The 20,848-nt window shown below is 38.5% G+C and overlaps 1 long non-coding RNA gene across 5 annotated transcripts in view; it reads left to right on the top strand.

Moving 5' to 3' along the window:
* The first annotated feature begins 1,368 nt into the window (after positions 1-1,368).
* The window catches only part of LOC116273139, a 43,092-nt gene continuing 23,612 nt past the window's right edge, over positions 1,369-20,848 (top strand). For 2 of the 5 annotated variants that reach the window (XR_004181609.1, XR_004181608.1), the window contains exons 1-4: positions 1,369-1,885; positions 11,142-11,252; positions 17,335-17,496; positions 18,037-18,099. This is a non-coding gene — a long non-coding RNA (uncharacterized LOC116273139). Of the gene's footprint in view, positions 1,886-11,141; positions 11,253-17,334; positions 17,497-18,036; positions 18,105-19,035; positions 20,183-20,848 lie in introns of those variants that run through there. The other 3 variants (XR_004181610.1, XR_004181607.1, XR_004181606.1) reach the window with 3 other exon arrangements.

Raw genomic sequence — 20,848 nt, 5'->3', positions numbered from 1 at the left:
CGCCCGTCTCGGCCTCGCAAAGTTCTGGGATTACAGGCTTGAGCCACCGCGCCCGGCCCTGGTTTTTTCTTAATAAAAGGAAATACTTTAAATCAATTGTAGCACCTACTCCACAGTGGAATGGCTTCTGAAGCCATGAAGCCATTCATGGAAATATTCAAGCAGAGTTTACCTGAGATATTATAGATGAGATTTCTCCATAAATAGTTTGGATTCTTCCAAACGGAAATCCATTTGAAATGAGAGAAGTAGAAAAGATACATAACTTTGTGAAGATAGTAGACATTCCAAGAGATCTAGTCACCCTATACACATTCTTTTTTCAGGTTTCTTCCAATTCTAAGATTCCATTATTGTATGAATCTAATTTAGTAACTTTTAACAATATTGTGCATAATACATTTTGATAAACTGGCTAGAAGAAAAAAGTGAGAAATGACCTATTTTTAAAAGCATCATGGACACTTAAATGCATATTTTCTTGACTAGTCTATTGATAGGTTGTCTGGAAGATGTCTAATGACTCACATGTCTAGCGGTTCTTTGGGGCAGTTGGCTCAGATACCTTGTGTATTAGGCTATTCTTCTATTGCTGTAATGAAATAACTGGGAGTGAATAGTTCGTAAAGAAAAAGGTTTAATTGGCTCATGGTTTTGCAGGGTGTACAGAAAGCATGGCACCAGCATCTGCCTTTGATAAGGTCTCAGATAGCTTACAATCATGGCACAAGGTGAAGGGGAAACAGACACATCACAGGGTAGAAGAGGGAGCAAAAGACAGTGGGAGGGGGCAGGTGGGAGGTGCTACACACTTAACCGGATCTGGCAAGAAATCACTCAGTGTCACAAGGACAGCACCAGCACATGAGGGATCCTCCCCCATGACTCAAACACCTCCCACCAGGCCCTATTTGGGCAGAGACAGATATCCAAACTATATCACTTTGATTCTGTGTGCAACTTGTGTCCACATGGCTTGCTCAGGCTTCCATACATGGCAGTTGGGTTTTAAGACATTGTGAATGGAAGCTGCAGGCTTTCTCGAGGGCATCTTTAGAAATTGCAAATCATGTAGTCTATTGATCCAAGCATGTCACAAAGCTAGATCATATTTAAAAGGGTTCAACATTTCAAAGGGTCCAGAAATAGACTCTACCTCCTGCTAGAAAAATGATCAGTGTTACATTGCATAAAAGGAAGAGAGAAATTTGTGGCCACATTTTGAAATCTGCCACACTTGAGAAGGGACATTTCTCTAGCATCTTACTTAAATTTTTGTGGACTTTGTACCAATAAAAATAATGATCATTTATGCTATACTCAAGCATGTTTTTTTAAAAAAAACTTCCAATTTTTCCTTTCCTTTAGGCCCAGGAAACTACCATTCTACTTTCTGCTTCTATGAGTTTGACTATTTTAGATTTCTCATGTAAGTGTTATCTTGCAGTATTTATCTTTCTGTATCTGGCTAATTTCACTCAGTATATTGTCCTACCATTGAATCCATGTTGTTGCAAATTGCAGGATTTTTTTAAGGCTGAAAACTATTGCACTGTATGTGTATGCCATATTTTCATTAGCTGTTCATCTGTCAATGGACATTTAATCTCCAATGTCTTGGTTATTTTGAATAATGCTGTAATGAACAAGGGAGTGCAGATATCTTTTGGAGATTCTGATTTAAATTCCATAGGTATATACTTAGAAGTGGGATTGCTGGATCATGTAATAGTTTTATTTATTTTTTTTTTAGGAACTTCCATACCATTTCTGTAGTGATCACACCAACTGATATTCCCACCAACAATGCACAGGGGTTCTGATTTCCCTACATTTTTGGCAACACAAGCTATCACTGTCTTCTTGATAATAACCATTCTAACAGGTATTCAGTAATATCTTATTGTGATTTTGATTTGCATTTCTCCATTAGTGATGTTGAGCAACTTTTCATATACCTGTTGCTGTTGGCCATTTGTATGTCTTTTTTGGAGAAATGTCAAGTCATTTGCTTTGCCCATTTAAAGAATCAGATTATTTGTTTTTTTGCTATGGAACTGTATTATTTTGTTGTAGATTTTTGGATATTAACCCTTTATCAGATATATGGTTTACAATTAGTTTCTCCCATTCTGTAAGTTGTCTCGTAATATTCTGGATTGCTTCCTTTGCTGTGCAGAGGCTTTTTGATTTGATGTAATCACACTTGTTTATGTTTGCTTTTTTTTTTTTTTTTTGCCTGTGTTTTTGGTGTCATATGCAAGAAATCATTGCCAAAGCTAATGTCAAGAAGCATTTTTCCTGTGTTTTCTTCTAGGAGTTTTATGATTTCAGGTCTTAGATTTATGTTTTTAGTTTACTTTATGTTTTTGGTGATTTTTGTGCATGGCATAAGGATTTAGTTTCATTTGTTCTTTTGCATGTTCATATCCAGCTTTCCCAATGCCATTTATTAAAGAGATTGTCCTTTTCCCATTGTGTATTGTTGGCACCTTCATAAAAAATCAATTAACTGTATATACATGGGTTTATTTCTGGGTTCTTTATTCTGATGAATTGGTCTACCATGCTGTTTTGATTACTGTAGCTTTGTAATATATATTTTTTAAATTTATTTATTATTATTATACTGTAAGTTGTAGGGTACATGTGCATAACGTGCAGGTTTGTTACATATGTATACTTGTGCCTTGTTGGTGTGCTGCACCCATCAACTCGTCATTTACATCAGGTATAACTCCCAATGCAATCCCTCCCCTCTCCCCCCTCCCCATGATAGGCCCCGGTGTGTGATGTTCCCCTTCCTGAGTCCAAGTGATCTCATTGTTCAGTTCCCACCTATGAGTGAGAACATGCAGTGTTTGGTTTTCTGTTCTTGTGATAGTTTGCTAAGAATGATGGATTCCAGCTGCATCCATGTCCCTACAAAGGACACAAACTCATCCATTTTTATGGCTGCATAGTATTCCATGGTGTATATGTGCCACATTTTCTTAATCCAGTCTGTCACTGATGGACATTTGGGTTGATTCCAAGTCTTTGCTATTGTGAATAGTGCTGCAATAAACATACGTGTGCATGTGTCTTTATAGCAGCATAATTTATAATCCTTTGGGTATATCCCCAGTAATGGGATGGCTGGGTCATATGGTACATCTAGTTCTAGATCCTTGAGGAATCGCCATACTGTTTTCCATAATGGTTGAACTAGTTTACAATCCCACCAACAGTGTAAAAGTGTTCCTATTTCTCCACATCCTCTCCAGCACCTGTTGTTTCCTGACTTTTTAATGATCGCCATTCTAACTGGTGTGAGATGGTATCTCATTGTGGTTTTGATTTGCATTTCTCTGATGGCCAGTGATGATGAGCATTTTTTCATATGTCTGTTGGCTGTATGAATGTCCTCTTTTGAGAAATGTCTGTTCATATCCTTTGCCCACTTTTTGATGGGGTTGTTTGTTTTTTTCTTGTAAATTTGTTTGAGTTCTTTGTAGGTTCTGGATATTAGCCCTTTGTCAGATGAGTAGATTGCAAAAATTTTCTCCCATTCTGTAGGTTGCCTGTTCACTCTGATGGTAGTTTCTTTTGCTGTGCAGAAGCTCTTTAGTTTAATTAGATCCCATTTGTCAATTTTAGCTTTTGCTGCCGTTGCTTTTGGTGTTTTAGACATGAAGTCTTTGCCCATGCCTATGTCCTGAATGGTACTACCTAGGTTTTCCTCTAGGATTTTTATGGTATTAGGTCTAACATTTAAGTCTCTAATCCATCTTGAATTAATTTTCGTATAAGGAGTAAGGAAAGGATCCAGTTTCAGCTTTCTACTGATGGCTAGCCAATTTTCCCAGCACCATTTATTAAATAGGGAATCCTTTCCCCATTTCTTGTTTTTCTCAGGTTTGTCAAAGATCAGATGGCTGTAGATGTGTGGTATTATTTCTGAGGACTCTGTTCTGTTCCATTGGTCTATATCTCTGTTTTGGTACCAGTACCATGCTGTTTTGGTTACTGTAGCCTTGTAGTATAGTTTGAAGTCAGGTAGCGTGATGCCTCCAGCTTTGTTCTTTTGACTTAGGATTGTCTTGGAGATGCGGGCTCTTTTTTGGCTCCATATGAACTTTAAAGCAGTTTTTTCCAATTCTGTGAAGAAACTCATTGGTAGCTTGATGGGGATGGCATTGAATCTATAAATGACCTTGGGCAGTATGGCCATTTTCACGATATTGATTCTTCCTATCCATGAGCATGGTATGTTCTTCCATTTGTTTGTGTCCTCTTTTATTTCACTGAGCAGTGGTTTGTAGTTCTCCTTGAAGAGGTCCTTTACATCCCTTGTAAGTTGGATTCCTAGGTATTTTATTCTCTTTGAAGCAATTGTGAATGGAAGTTCATTCATGATTTGGCTCTGTGTTTGTCTGTTATTGGTGTATAAGAATGCTTGTGATTTTTGCACATTAATTTTGTATCCTGAGACTTTGCTGAAGTTGCTTATCAGCTTAAGGAGATTTTGGGCTGAGATGATGGGGTTTTCTAAATATACAATCATGTCATCTGCAAACAGGGACAATTTGACTTCTTCTTTTCCTAACTGAATACCCTTGATTTCTTTCTCTTGCCTGATTGCCCTAGCCAGAACTTCCAACACTATGTTGAATAGGAGTGGTGAGAGAGGGCATCCCTGTCTTGTGCCAGTTTTCAAAGGGAATTTTTCCAGTTTTTGCCCATTCAGTATGATATTGGCTGTGGGTTTGTCATAAATAGCTCTTATTATTTTGAGGTACGTTCCATCAATACCGAATTTATTGAGCGTTTTTAGCATGAAGGGCTGTTGAATTTTGTCAAAAGCCTTTTCTGCATCTATTGAAATAATCATGTGGTTCTTGTCTTTGGTTCTGTTTATATGCTGGATTATGTTTATTGATTTGCGAATGTTGAACCAGCCTCGTATCCCAGGGATGAAGCCCACTTGATCATGGTGGACAAGCTTTTTGATGTGTTGCTGAATCCGGTTTGCCAGTATTTTATTGAGGATTTTTGCATCGATGTTCATCAGGGATATTGGTCTAAAATTCTCTTTTTTTGGTGTATCTCTGCCAGGCTTTGGTATCAGGATGATGTTGGCCTCATAAAATGAGTTAGGGAGGATTCCCTCTTTTTCTATTGATTGGAATAGTTTCAGAAGGAATGGTACCAGCTCCTCCTTGTACCTCTGGTAGAATTCAGCTGTGAATCCATCTGGTCCTGGACTTTTTTTGGTTGGTAGGCTATTAATTGTTGCCTCAATTTCAGAGCCTGCTATTGGTCTATTCAGGGATTCAACTTCTTCCTGGTTTAGTCTTGGAAGAGTGTAAGTGTCCAGGAAATTATCCATTTCTTCTAGATTTTCCAGTTTATTTGCGTAGAGGTGTTTATAGTATTCTCTGATGGTAGTTTGTATTTCTGTGGGGTTGGTGGTGATATCCCCTTTATCATTTTTAATTGCATCGATTTGATTCTTCTCTCTTTTCTTCTTTATTAGTCTTGCTAGCGGTCTGTCAATTTTGTTGATCTTTTCAAAAAACCAACTCCTGGATTCATTGATTTTTTGGAGGGTTTTTTGTGTCTCTATCTCCTTCAGTAATATATTTTGAAGTCAGAAAATAGGATGCCTCCAGTTTTATTCTTCTTGCTCAAAATTTATTTGGCCATTTCTTTCTTGGTTCCATGTTTATTTTAGGATTGTTTCTTCTATTTCTGTAAAAAATGTCTTTGGGATGTTGATGGGAGTTTCTTTGAATCTGTAGATTGCTTTAGTAGTATATACATTTTAACAATACTAATTAATGTATTTTTTCTAGTTTTCAGAGTTATTTAATATCTAATTACTTTCCCTTTGATTTTCATAGCACCATCTCATATTAAGTGACTTAGGGAAAGTTGTTTCATACATTTGAGCTACATATTCCTCATTCATAAAATGGAGAACATTCTTGCCCTATCTATACCTTTGAGCTGTTGAAAATCAAATGGGATAACAAAAGAATGATTAGAAGTGCCCAATATTATGATATTTCAGTGACTTCTTTACATCAAGCATCAAGAAAGGAAGTTCTATGTGATCATATTTCCTGAACACCAAATTTTCACAAAAGATTTATGAAGTACTTCAGTGTATGAGTCTTAGATATAGATTAGATTTTGAAATGCTTGATTTTCTGGAATATTGCATTGGTTTATTAGTTAAAATAATTGATATCTGAAGTTAAGATTGTTGCAGAAAGTCTAGTTGGTTGGATTACCATGCCATGGCAGAAGGGCTCCACTCTATTTCATGTCAACTGAAGTTGAACAGCATGAAAACAAATAGTACTTAAAGTTTAGCACCTGGGGGGTTGGAGAGGGAGGAAAAATTTTTTAACATACCTCTACAGTTTGTATACCCACCCATTTACTATTCTTCATAGTAACATTCTTTAAAGAATTTTTAAGTTCCTTAGGGAAAGAGTTTCAGGAACAGAAAGGAATGATGCAGGAGAATTATCATTTATTCTACACTTCTTCTGTCCCCAACATTGTTTCTAGGATGGCTCGCTAAATCTCAGTGAAGGTGTTATGAATGGGACACATAAGGTCACTGACACTTGCTGAAAGGCCCAGTTAGTGTCAGATTACAGATTCAGATTTAGGTCTTCTAAACCAAAGCCCTATCTACCCAGTATACAATACTGTGTTGCTGAAAAACAAAGGTCTTCGAGATGTAACCCTCTTACAGAAAAGAAATCCTATTTGTTACCCTCTTGTAGAAAAGAAATCCTAAGAGACTGAGTATGAAATTATTAGTGTGAGGAGAAGGAATTATAGTGAATCCTTTGGGATCTGTGCAAAGAACAAAGGAGGTGCTTAGTGACCCAGTCTGAGCTATAGAGTCTGACTTAGAAGCAGAGACAATAATCGAAGGCCGCCTCCATTCCTTAGAACGACCTCTCGTCAATAATACAGCGGTTACACAGTATCTGAAACTTTCTCTTTCTTTTTTCTGCATTGTAGAGATGTAAAAGAGAAAAACATTTTTGAACAGAGATCTTCCTTAGTTCTATGAGCAATGTACATATTTCACTTTTTAAAAGCTGCCGACAAAGAGCAAGATTCATTTTAGCACTGGCATACCGTAAATTTATTTGCTTGTTAATGCAGCTTCCCCAGTTCATGTTTTTGCTAACTAGAAACATCAAAATGTCAATCTATCCTAAGGGGTGTATCAACCCCCTGATCTGAAGTTGGTAACAAGATAAGAATATGGCCTGCTCAAGAGCATGTGCTGTCTCAAGAATCGAGACACATTGAAATCTCAATATTAGAGACTCCTACAGCAAAATATAAGAGTTGCAGAAGTAAGAGTTGTAGAATCATTGATTAATAGACAATTAGTAGAAGATAAGACTTTAGGATTTATCCTGACGTGTTTTGCCTTTATTTTGGTAAAGCCTCCTTTTATATCCTACTGATATTGAGGGACAGATGGAATTGAAGTCCGGCATTATGTTAACATGATAATGAGCATCCCAGTCCACTGGAAGACAGAAAGAGGAGAGCCTGGTAGAGTGGCATAATTCAATTTGGCATTGAGAGGCTCTAGATACAAAGCAAAGTCATAAATATTGACATGATCTCACTATTATCACTGTAGCTGGGGGTTTTGTTTAAGTATGTGTTTTTCTATCTCTTTCTTATTTTGGCCAAATGCCATTGCTTTTCCTTTTGAGAATGTTCCCTCTCCAAGTCCCTGACAATGTTGTCTAGCGAGGCCTATCCAATGCCCAGTCCCCAGCCTGACAATTGGCTTATTCCATCTCCCTAGTTCCAGTTTGTAAATAAGCTTATCGCCCCAGTTAAGTGAAAGTGAACAATGGACTTTGCTAAAACATATAGGAAAAAGAGTGCCTTTTTTTTTTTCCTTACAGTTGCTGATCTAGTAAGATGATAACCTGATATGGTAGTAACCTGGCCATTTTGTAATAAGAGCCTTGCTGAGAAAGAAGCTATCAGAAAGAGAAACAGAACCAACATGCTGAGAGACAAAGGCATGATGTGGTGAAGATAGGTGTATTCCTCCTTCCTCAGACCCCTGTAGTGAGGCAAGGCAGTGTGGTAGTAAGTTCAGGCCAATCCTCTGTAAGTGGTAATCCCACAATGAGTCGATGAGTTGCACATCTGAAAAAGCAGGTGGCTAAAAGTTAAGGTAACCCAGTCATTATAATTTAAGTATTACTCAAGAGAAATGAAAGCATATGTCCATACAAAGACTTCTATGCAAATATTCATAGCTCCTTTATTCGTAACAACCAAAAGCTAGAAATAAATGTTTATCAGGAAATAAATGGATTAAAATGTTTTTTAAAATAAAGTGAAATACTACTCAGCAATTTAGAGGAATAAATCATTGATACACACATCATGAGTGAATCTTAAAATAATTATGCTGAACAAAACACAAAAAAGAACAGTTATGATTCAAAATATAAAAACCTCTGGAAAATGCAAACTAAGTAATAGAAAAAAACTCAATGATTGTCTGGGGACAGAGGTAAAGGAAATGTTTGAGTTAGGGAGAAATTACAAAGGGATATTAAATTTTTGTAGGTGATAGAGATGTTTATTTTCTTGATTGTGGTGGTTGTGATTGTAGTGATACATATGACAGAAATTGCATGCATATCAAATTGTATAATTTAAATATGTTTAGTTTGTTGTATGTCAATTATGCTGCCATAAAACTGTTAAACATAAGGAAGGTAAAGCCTGTGTTGGCCTCTTCCACCAAGAGCCGACCCACATCCATTATGAGACTTGCCACAATATTGTCACAGAGCAAATCATCTCAAAATTCAGTCGTTTAAACATTGACCATTTATTGTAACATTTATTGGTCTGTGGACTGAATGCATCTTGGCTGGGTTAGGCTGGACTCGAGGATCCAGGCTGCAGGTTAGGTTCAGATCTGTTCCAGGTATCTCTTACTCTTAGAGCAGCAGCCTTAAAGGAAATGAGTACTGCCCTACATATGCCAACCTGGGGCCAGGTAGATGGGCAATAGCTATCTAGACCATTTTATTTTCATGGTGTGTCACAAAAGTGCAGGAACCGAAACCAGACTGAACCACCATGTGTTTGGCCTTTGCTCATGTGATGCCTGCCAATGTTTCATTGGCCAAAGCTAGTCATAATTAAGCCCAGCTTTAATGGGGTAAAGAATAGACTCAATCACAGTGGGAGGAAAAGGGAAGTGAAATATTTGTTGAACAACAATTTAAACTATCACCAATATGTATCATAAACCAAAAAGCAAATCTTTGAATGTTAGATATGTGTGGGTTCTTTATTGCAACTGAGACATGAGAGGCATGGAAATATCTCAGATATTTGGAATATTTGGCGACTCTTTATTACAACACATGAATTCTTTCCTGTCCTAAAGATAATATCAGATGTACATGAGAATCTAGTGGTACTCAGAAGTTTTAGTTTTGTCAGGCCAAAAAAAAAATTATTTACTTAATCCCATTTAAGTTTCTGTTACTTAAACTACAGTTGTCCTTATTAATATGATTGTTGGAAACTATAATAATCAAAGAGCAGAGTCTAGCAAAGCAAATGATATCTATCATTAGTTGAGCAATGACTATTTACCAGTCACTTCACATTAGTTATTTCAGTTAAGTCTCATCACCAAGAGGCTAGGTTGGTATTATACACTATTCTCTTATTGAGAAAACTGAAATTCCATATCTCAAGAAAAAGAGTTGAGAAGCAAAGCCAAATCTGTTGAAGCCAAGACCTGTTCCCTTTCCAGTTTACCATGTTTTTGCTCAGGAGACAATCAATGAAACATGGCACCAGAGGCATTTATGATCTTTCTCTTGTGCAGACAAAGCTAGAGCTAATTTCTTTCTGAGAGATCACCATCTATTCTGTGTTTTTTTAAGCACTCTCCTCCCATCTTCCTAGATCGATATTACTGGTGCTTAACTGCACTTAGACTTGAAAATCATTTTTGAGTCTAAACAATATGGTGCATATAGGAAAAGCCATGGATGTGCTGTCCAGAAGTGTGGCTTGGAATCTCTGATCTTCCATTTAGTGGCTTAGAGATCATGGAAAATCCGCATATTTAGTGCCTCAGTTTCTTCCTTTACAAAGTGAAAAAAAGAAAGTATCTCCTGTTAACCTGATTTGACAGTTAAATATGAAAAACTGAAAAGAAGTTTACAAAGTGATTTAAAATGTGATGTAGGATTAATGTAACCATCATAATTAAAGTTACTAATAATGATTCAGAGGGACTAATCTCTATCAGTAGAATTGTAGTTGTTGTAACAGGCAGGCGCAGGGAAATTTGTGGCTAGAGGAGGATATTCTTGCCAAACGGCTCTTAATTTAGACCATATAGACAGAAACTGTCTATGTGTTTATATAAGACAGTAACTACTGCTACATCAAGAAGACCCTGTGCTGTATCTATCCCTAAGGACTCTAATTACCCAGAGCTTTCTCCAACAATTGGCAGCCCACTCAATGACCATCAAAAGATCTTCCAATACTGACTGTAAGGTTTTGTTCTTTCCTCAAAGAAGTCTTTATTAACTCCTCTGCCTCTGCTGAGTCCTGAAGGCCAGGTAGGTGATTAATGGCCTCTGAATTATGATCCAACCGGAAAGGCTGTTGGTGGAAATTTATACTCAGTGTGCTAAGCTAGAATTCTTTCAAGCCAGGTACTCGACATTCATTGCACAATTTAATTGTAAAGAGTAGTAGTTAATGAGAGCACAGGGGAGGAGGGTAAAATAGGAGCAGAGAGTCTGGGCTGAAGGCCAGTGCTCTCAGCAGTGAAGTTACATCTGGGATGGATGAATCATGGAGTAGACAAATTGCAACACTGGAACAGGGTTTTCATCACCATTATATTTTATCAAGAAGGAAACTAAGGCACACAGAGAGTATTGAGGAAGCATGATCATGATGGTAACTATGATGATAACAACAACTCCCTTTAGTTTTAGTAGCTTCTGTAAGTCAGACTCTAGATAGGAAACTTGACAAGCATCAAAGCTAATCTCAAAAGCAACATTGTATTAAAGTTAGATATTATTGTCAATATTTTACAGATGAGAAAAACTGAAGTTTAGCAAGATCAAATGACTTGTCCAAAATCATGAAGCATCTTGATTCCGGGTATAAACAGGGTCTCTCTGAACTTCAAAATTTTGCTCCTTCCGGTATGTCACTTATGTTGCTTCTACCATTACTCTTTACTGCTACCAGCAATGTAGAGTTAACTATGTGCCAAGCACTCACTCTGTATACATCTTCTCAGTGTTATCTCTATTTACCAATGAGGAAGCTGAGATTTGGTTTGGGTTATGTGCCCAAAGCCCTGTGGCAAGCAAGAGGCAGAACTGGAATTTAAAATCAGGTCCTTCGGACTCCAGGGATAATTATCTTAGCCACTACAATAACTGGCTACAGCTCATACGAATAACCAGCACTGTCACCATAATACCCAATGTTATGATTCAAACCCCATTTTTAATGATAAACTTCCTGATTTGGAGAGAAAAGCTAGTCAGTTTGAAGGTAAGATGAGATCAGATGGAGAGCAGAAAGTAAAGAGTGTGCATTTTTCTGTTACTACCGCACCAATATACTCAATCCAATGGTATAAAGGAGACCCTGTTTTAATAATTGACTGTGACATTTATCAACCTGTAGAATCAACAGGGATCAAAGTTAAGGAGTCAGTCACTTCCTACACTAGAAGAATCTTGGTGCTTAATGAAACCACATTGTCCTTTCAGCTGATTAGAAAATTGGATGAATCAGACTGCCAAGATGCATGCAAACCTCTGAGCTCTGCTAAGTGTCCCTAAACAAATAAATTACAAAAATAAAGTATCTTTTTTACTTGCATATAAAAACAAGCAAATGAAAGCCTTTTGCATAGTTGCAGCAAAGGGCCCCAACCAGCCATTTCCATTTGCAATTTAATATTTCAATAAAGTTTTATTTATTTTCATTTGCAAATGAATTTGCTGCCTTTGAAAAGAAGTCTTGATGCTCTGATTGGTGCCAGGTAGTAGGGACGAGCTTCCACTCCCAACAATGGCCTTCTGGCTGAACAGATGACCTCCGAGCTTGTCTGCTTGTCTTCCTTTTCCCAGCTGCCTCTGCCTGGTCTTAATGTATTTATGCGTTTTAAAGTTCTGTGCAATTGCCAAATTGCCTTATTTCCTAAATAGAAAAAGAAAATGTGCTAGCATTCATCCATTTAATACATACGTGTTAAATACCTACTGTGTGCCAGAAACTCTTCTAAACACCAGAGATATAGCAATAACAAATGGATTAGGTCCTTTTTGCATTGCTATAAAGAAATGCCTATGGCTGGATACTTTATAAAGAAAAGAAACTTAATTGGCTCATGGTTCTGTAGCTGTACAGGAAGCATGGTGTTGACCTCTGCTTCTGGCAAAGCCTTAGGAAGCTTCCAATCATCGTGGAAGGTGAAGGGGCAGTAGGCACATCACATGGTGAGAGCAGGAGCAAGAGAAAAGAGAGAAGAGGTGCCACACATTTTTGAACAACTAGATCTCACATGGACTAATGGAGCAAGAACTCACTTATCACAAAAGGGATGGTGCTAAAGCATTCATGAGGGATTCACTCCCACGATCTAATCACCTCCCACCAAGCTCCACCTCCAACATTGGGAATCACACTTCAGCATGAGATTTAGAAGGGACAAACGTGCAAACGATATCAACAAAACAGAGAAAAATCTTAGTCCTCATGGAGCAAAGGATGCAGACAAAAATTTGTGTTTATTTGGAGTAGATGTTCGGGTAGGGGGAGGGAAAGTAGCATTAAAATATTCCACCACAGTGGGTAAAGCATGCCTTGAGGTCCTCATTGTGGGAAAGAGTTTGGAGTGCTTGCGGACTAGAGAGGATGTGTGGCTGGGGTGGTCTGGGCAAGGGAAGTATGTTGGGAGATGAGTCTAGAGAAAGAAGCAGGAAACAGAGACTGGGAAGAGGGGGTTATGTGTGCTTTAGCAAGTGTAAGAGAGAGCAGGTTGCAATGAAAAAACAAAACCAAAGATTTGTAGAGTATTTCTTTGGTGGGGCAGAATACATTCTTTGGAAAGATATTTGGATACGAACTGGATTTCTAAATCCTTGTCATTTGTGCATACGTACACTTTCTAGTCTTCAGTATCTGTAAATTATAGTGGGAATGGTGGCAATTGATGCAACCCATGATTCTTGAATGTTGAAATTCTCTCTTGACCCAGCCAGTGCCCATGAGAGCACTAAGAAAAGTATATTTTCACAGGGGACAGGCAGAGAAGGAACAAAGTACTTTTATAGGTATTCTTTATTCAAAATTCCAGAATGATTACATAGTGAGCTAAAGTGGGTCATGTGGTTGACTCCTTTTTTTTTTTTTTTTTTTTTTTTTTGAGACAGAGTCTCGCTCTGTCGCCCAGGCTGGAGTGCAGTGGTGCAATCTCAGCTCACTGCAAGTTCCACCTCCTGGGTTCAGACCATTCTCCTCCCTCAGCCTCCCAAGTAGCTGGGACTACAGGCACCCGCCACCACGCCTGGCTAATTTTTTTTTCTTTTTTTTTGTATTTTTAGTGGAGATGGGGTTTCACCGTGTTAGCTAAGATGGTCTCGATTTCCTGACCTCATAATCCGCCCGTCTTGGCCTCCCAAAGTGCTGGGGTTACAGACGTGAGCCAGCGTGCCCAGCTGGTTGACTACTTTTGCCTATACCAGTGCATCACCTTTGTGATGAGAAAAGCCACGTCCAAAGAGAAACTCAAAGAAAGATACATAGGAGATAAAGGACTTTCTCCCTAAGAATAAGAGTTTAGCTTATCTAATTTGTCAACCTATAGTATTTCCAAGGCTCTGCCTAGCTTCAAGTTTGGTGAAGGTTGGGAAATTTTAACATAGCATTTTTAAGGAAAGATTTTTAAAAGGGAGAAATATAAGGTAGATGAGTAAGAGAGACAGAGAAATTGCTTCTAGGATTTCAAAGAAAAATGCTCACAGCCCTCTAAGGATGAAGTTAGTAACAAATAACCCCTTGGAAGAGTTTCAGATTTATATTATACCTTGGACTAACTTTTCTTTTTGGGACACTTGAGTCTTGTCGGTTTTAAACAAATCAGAAGAGAGAAGTCTCAAAAGTTACAATTCATGTTATTAAGGCAACTGGGAACTAGTGCAAATCATTAGAACAATTAAAAAGATATTATTTCCACCTCAAATTTGTAGCTCAACCCATTACAAAAAAATAATTTGTCTCAGCATCTCCAAAGATGAGATCAAGTAAAATCTCCTTAGATGTAGTATGGTTGGTCAAATGTATCACTAACTGCTTAAATGAGATAAAATGCACTTCCAATGAGCCCCAGATCTATGAAACACTGGAAGGGACATCAAGTGACAATCTCATTGAGTCCCTGCCTCCGTTGTATAGGTGAATACATTTGTGACTACATAAAAGGTGAACTAGAAGCCAGCTGCTTTACATTCCCTGGCCGGCGTTGTTTTCACACCCCTTATTCCAAGAAAGACTAGGACAGAAGGCATCAGGAGTAGAGTTGGGAGTTCTTCCAAATGGTTAGGAGCTTGGCCCAAGCAACCCCTATGTGGAACTGCTTACCTGGTGATAAATATTGTCACTAGTGCTCATGGCACTTACTGTCTGTTGCTTATGAAGAACAGTTATTGATGGCTGTGTTGCAGGTCTGGATTGGGCAGAGGAAAAAAGAATGCCTAGTGTGAGGCTTAAAGACTGGGCTGTGTTTTGGCTGTGGTCAATAACAGCTATTTCATTATTCTATAACCACCATCAGATTTTCCTCTGTCTCACTTCTATCTTTGCCCACTGCCCTCCTCTGTCTTTTTCTCTATCTCCCTCTCTCTCTTTCTCTCTCTCCCTCTCTCTTTCTCTCCCTGTCTCTCTGTCTCTGTTTCTCTCTCTCTCTCTCCATTTTTCTCTGATCATCTCTCAAAGGTTCAATGTAATCAGCCTAGCTAGACTTGTGTCAAAGGGAAGATAAAGAAAGGAGAAGGGAAGAGACATGATCTAAGTATCTTTAATGTATGAGGTACTGGGATAAATACTTTCATGCTGTTTTTTCCATTTAAGATGCACAATCATGCTGAGAGGGGTAATCTACCCCCATTTACAAATTAGGAAACTTGCTTAGAGTTCACAGAGTTGGTAGGTAATAAAGTTGGAAATCAGATCCATCTGACTCCAAAGTGTCCTCTTTCCATGCATCCTCTTTTACATCACTCTTCTCCATCTGTCCAGTAGATCTTCCTGCTTCTTGTCCTGGGTATACATAACAGCAAATTCATTTAATAAACATTGAGCTTCTATTATAAGTTAGAATTGAAGAAGCAAAAATATGTAATACAGCTTGTTCACCCTCAAGCAGCTCCCAGCCAGTATATGCACGTGTGCTTGGGGCTTAGGTCTGATAACGAATGCACATTAGTAACTACATCTTAACACAGGACGTTTATGTATTTATGCATTCATTCTTTGAGCAAATGCTTTTTAAATACCCATTCTGTGCCAAGCATTATTTTGTTCCAGTGTTTATCAATCCTGGCTGCGTATTAAAATAACCTAGTGTACTTTTTAAGAAATACTGATCTTTGGCCCATCCAAGTAATTCTATTTAATTGGCATAGGGTAGGCCTCTGGCATCAGTATGTTTTAAAAGCCTCCTAGGCAATGATAACATGCAGCCAGAGTTGAAAGACATTCTTCTAGGTTCTAGAAATGAAGCAGTGAGCAAACAGGAGAAAAAGTACTCAAGATATTCACAGGGTATATGTGCCCCTTATTCAGACAGATGATGTGATAGATAAAGGAAGAGAGAGGAAGATAAAGCTGGAAGGCTGGATTGTGCATAAGTCTTCTTAAGCCTTAAGTTCAAGGCAATTTGGATGATTTGAAGCAGGGGAATTACATAAAGACTGAGATAGCTTAGCACTCTACATTTCTGTGATCTGGAGTAAGTAGAAGAATCTTTCATGCTAAGAATTTTTAGTTTTAACAGATTGACTGATACAGGGCTTTACTCAGTGTTGCACTAGAAGCTATGAGTATAGAAATAGGTAAGAAAAGTTCCTGCCTTCAAGGATCTTCCAGTCTAGTGTGTCTGCTAAGGGTAGGGAAAGAGGACCTGCAGAGGAACATTGCTAGTGCAACAAGAAGTACTGAGTTGCAGCAGACATCGAGTGCTTTCAGGATATTTTCCCTCCCTGATGAGGAGCACATCATGGACACTTCTAGGTACCACCTTTGCAGAGTATCTATAGGTGACTCCTCAATGAACAGAAGAGAAGTGAAGGGAGGACCATATAGCAGAGAGAACAGCATTTGCAAGATGCGAAAGAGAAGAAACTTGATTTAATCCAGATTCTTCAAGCAGTTCAATCTGGCTTAAGTGCAAAAGTGAGAATGGTGTAATGGAGAGGGTTAGAAAGGAGAGCAGGAAATAACAAGCACTGTAGGTCATGACACAGAGTACCTTTTTCTAAAGCAACGTTTTGCAGGAATAGAGAAGAAATTGACATGGTCAGAGTTGCACTCAAGAGTTTCCTCTGGTTTCCTCTGGTTGCCTGTGGATAAGGATAGTCAAGGCTGGAAGCCAGGAGGCCAAATGGCAGTAGTGACAGAGGTGATGGGAAAATGAAAATCCTCATCAAATGGAGCATGAGAGTAGTGGGGTTGACTTACAGGGGTGAGTGCTGTCTAGAGTCTGTTCTCTCAGGTTTATGGCTCCAGAAACTCTACTTTAACTCTGCACCAAAGGGTAACGGGATTCTGAAGGAAAAATGGTGTAGAGAATGTGTGCACCACGTGAAGGACAAGGGAGTAGAAGATACGGGCTTTCCCCCTGCCTTCACCATTTTCTAATTGTGCCCGTGAAAGCATGTCACATTACCTTGCTGACTCTTTGTGTCCTCATCTGTAAAACAGAACTATGATGGCTACATTCATTTCCTTAGGGTTCTGGGAAGGATTAAATGAACTGCACTGCATGGAAGCAATTTTTAGACTCTAAAAACTTTGCAATTGGGCATCATTTTCTAAATCCCCTGAACCAGTATCAGACTGTAAGGGGTAAGTATGTGGGCCACGTAGGGGGTCAGGGCTGTCAGACTCCACTTCCAGGAGAGAGTTAAACACTCCTCGTATGGACTTTTATTGTACTATCAAATCCAATCTCAAAATATCTTCATAGGCGACATGTTTGTCTCTTCCCAGTTTTGCAGCCACATCAGTTTCTGATTAGACTTACAATTAAAGTGGGGAAGTGACTTTGGAAGAGACATGCGTGCTGTCAGCAGATGGGAGAGAGGATCGAGAAAGATGGAGGGAGGCTGCTGTAACACCTGTTCTGGTTGGGATTCTGAATGAATATGAAAGGTAAGCAGAAACCCAATTAGTAACCCCTGAACTCGCTCCATGTTATCTCTGCAAACACACACTCTCTTCCATCCTGCGCTTCCAAAGGATAGCAGGCTTCCTGACAAGCTATTGTAAAGAAGGATGCAGACCCAGAGGAAAGAGACAATGCAGCAACTCTCAGTTTTTTGATGTCTCGCCCAGCATCTCTAACTCAAAATTTTTTATGAAGATTAGGCATTTTCTACCTCTGAAAGCATAAAAGATGATAATTATTTCTGCTATTTTCATAGTCTCTTTTTGCTAAATAACTACTATGTGTCACATAGGCATGCCTTTTAAAGCTTTATGATGTGCTGGTATTTATTATTCTCATTTTCCAGATAAGGAAACTGAAGTTCAGAAGGGTGCAATAGCTACCCAGCTATGGAAAAAAGGATCAAGGACTTCTTGTGTCTTAAGGCATTCAGTTCTCAAACTAATATGAGAGGGAGATAGTATTGTTATTCTTTCCATTGTTGATTACTATTTTGCCTAACACCCCTATTTCCCTCTCTGCAGTGGCTCTCCCTGTGAGAGGAGTATGCTTCTTGATCACTGAAGGCTGACTAGGCGATGCAGAAGGTGAGTGGCAGTGACAGATGTCACTGTTGAGTAGAAGCTTCAAGATTTTGAGTGGGCTTTGTCATATCTGATTTTTCTTTGCTATTAGACTAACAAAGTCTGAGATTGAGTCTGCCCAATCAGCCTAGTTTTGTCAAAGCAAAGACAATACAGAGGAGAGTCATAGCCATACATAGACATATAGACGTGAATTCTGAAATTTGAAGTCTGTATGTTACACAGTGTAGCCAAGCCTGAACTGACTAATGTGCCCATTTGAGAAAACTGAAGTTAAGGAAAAGTAAATAGGTGTCCAGCTATATAGTGGTGAAACTAAAACTTGAAGTCAACGCTGTCCCACTCCAAATTGTGTGATCGTCACCATTGTATCACTCTTTCTCTCCAGTTCTCGTTCTGAGGTTTTTCTGTATTTTATAGTGACAGCTTTAAAATGACAATAAGAACAACAACAACAACAACAACAACAACAAAAAAAAAAAACACAAAAAAATCCAAACAACTAGTTTAAATAGGTATAAGAGCAGGTAGGTCCTCATTAGGAAGAAAATTGAGTTAGGGCAGTGATTTGTAATTTTGATGAACATACAGTCTATCTAGGGATTATGTTATAATGCAAATACTTTTATAGCAGGTCTGGGGTAGCACCTAAGATTCTGCATTTCATAAAAGATTACAGGGGAAGCTCATACTGCTGGTCTTTGGACCACTCTTTGAGTGGCAGGGACCTACATGATGCCAGTCACTTTGCTATGGTGATGATAGAAAGATAAAATAATGCAGCCTTGCAGAGTGGTTAGGAATGCTAGGACAGGACTGGGATTAAGGACAGGCAAGCAAGGTAATAAGGGGGCAAAGTTTAAGAACAAAAGTAGAGCAAGGGCTGAACCTGTACCCTGAGAGTGTCCCCTAATTCAGTCCTCTGTGGTGTGTTTCTAGGCTGCTTCTAACAATTGAATTTGAAAACTGAATTAATATAGAGCCAAAGAAAATACTACGACTCTGTCTTCACACTGCTCCTAATGGCATTGGCCACCATCAGGCCAAGGGGGATGTTCAGAACACCAGTAAAATTGTAGACTCTGCTAATAAAAAAGATAAAATAGCTCAAAATTATGTCATGTTTTAGTTGGCTTCATATATTTTTTTAGTTAGCTTCATATTTTAAACATATTATTGTTTTTGGTTTATGTGTTTATTTCCAAAATTTCTGATTATCTTTTTTTCTTTTTGCTCTGTCCTTTTATGATATCTCTAAGTCTCTCCAAGCTAACAATTATACTAGAGTGTCTGTCAAATTGCTCCCACCATCAATATCCCTCAGAAAATGTCCTCCTGTAATTTTCAGTGCTATTTTTCCAAACTGGACTGAATATTGCTATAATAAGACGTCTGATGACATTTTTATTTGTATAGTCTAAATTGTATCTAAGTCCCAAAGCTAAAGACAAAATATCCTGTCGCTTATATTCTAAATAGAAACCTAAAAATAGCCAACTTTGGGTTGGCTTCCTTCATGTCTGACCCCTAGATCTTGCAAGGAACCAGCAAGCAACCTTCCTGTTAGGAACACTAGCGTCCTTCTTCCTCATTCCTCAATATGCATAAGAAGACTAGGGTAGGTAAAGGGGATGACAGACATTAGAGTAACCTGTGTTTTTGCTGCCATTGTGAAAAACGTAATTTTCTAGGTAAGTTGTTTTCTCTTCTTCTTCCATGAGACAAGGAAAAGGAAATTCTCAATATCTTCCAAGCCAAGTAATAGGAAAGCCAAGAAAATAACATAAATATTTGAAATGCTTACAAGAAGAGACAGACACCTTCCTTCCACCTGATAGATAAAATCCACAGAACTTGCAGTAACACCTGGTCATAGGAGATTATGAGAGAGATTCATATCTGTAACCTATTGGGCAGGTAATTATTACTTTAGTGAAAATCTCTTTCATACATACACACTCTGCCTCATTAGTGAACAGTGTCACCTGATCCTGAAAAGCGTGACTTCTCTCATCCATGATGCTTTTTTTTGTTTTATTCTCTCCCATGCTCTCTCCTTTCTTCCCTCTTCTCCCCTCCCTCCATCTCCTTCTCTTTCTTTCTTTTTTTTTTTTTTTTTGTTAAAGTTTTCGGCCTGTAAGCATTCTTTCTTTTCTTTAAAAAATTAAACTTTAAGTTCTAGGATACATGTTCAGAACGTGCAGGTTTGTTACATAGGTATACACGTGCCATGGTGGTTTGCTGCACCCATCAACCTGTCATCTACATTAGGTATTTCTCCTAATGCCATCCCTCCCCCAGCTCCCCACCTCCCGACAGGTCCCAGTGTGTGATGTTCCCCTCCCTGTGTCCATGTGTTCTCATTGTTCAATGCCCACTTATGAGTGAGAACATGCGGTGTTTGGTTTTCTGTTCTTGTGTTAGTTTGCTGAGAATGATGGTGTCCAGCTTCATCCATGTGCCTGCAAAGGACATGAATTCTTCCTTTTTTATGGCTGCATAGTATTCCATGGTGTATATGTGTCACTTTTTTTTTTTAATCCAGTCTATCCTTGATGGGCATGTGGGTTGGTTCCAGGTCTTTAACACTTACCATCATCTCAGGAGAAAGGAGGAGATTGGTGCATGTTCTCTGTCCCCCATTCTGAAAATGGCACATTTCCCCCTTAGTATTTGGTGGTGCTTCTGTCATCTGATGTTTACTAATATTACACAGTGTTTATGTGTCATTTACAAAAGAGGCAGTGTAATC

The sequence above is a fragment of the Papio anubis genome, unplaced genomic scaffold (assembly GCF_008728515.1).
Source record: "Papio anubis isolate 15944 unplaced genomic scaffold, Panubis1.0 scaffold389, whole genome shotgun sequence".
Classification (NCBI taxonomy): Eukaryota; Metazoa; Chordata; class Mammalia; order Primates; family Cercopithecidae; genus Papio; species Papio anubis.
The sequence above is the reverse complement of the archived record's forward strand: the minus strand, read 5'-3'. Positions and strand labels throughout refer to the sequence as shown.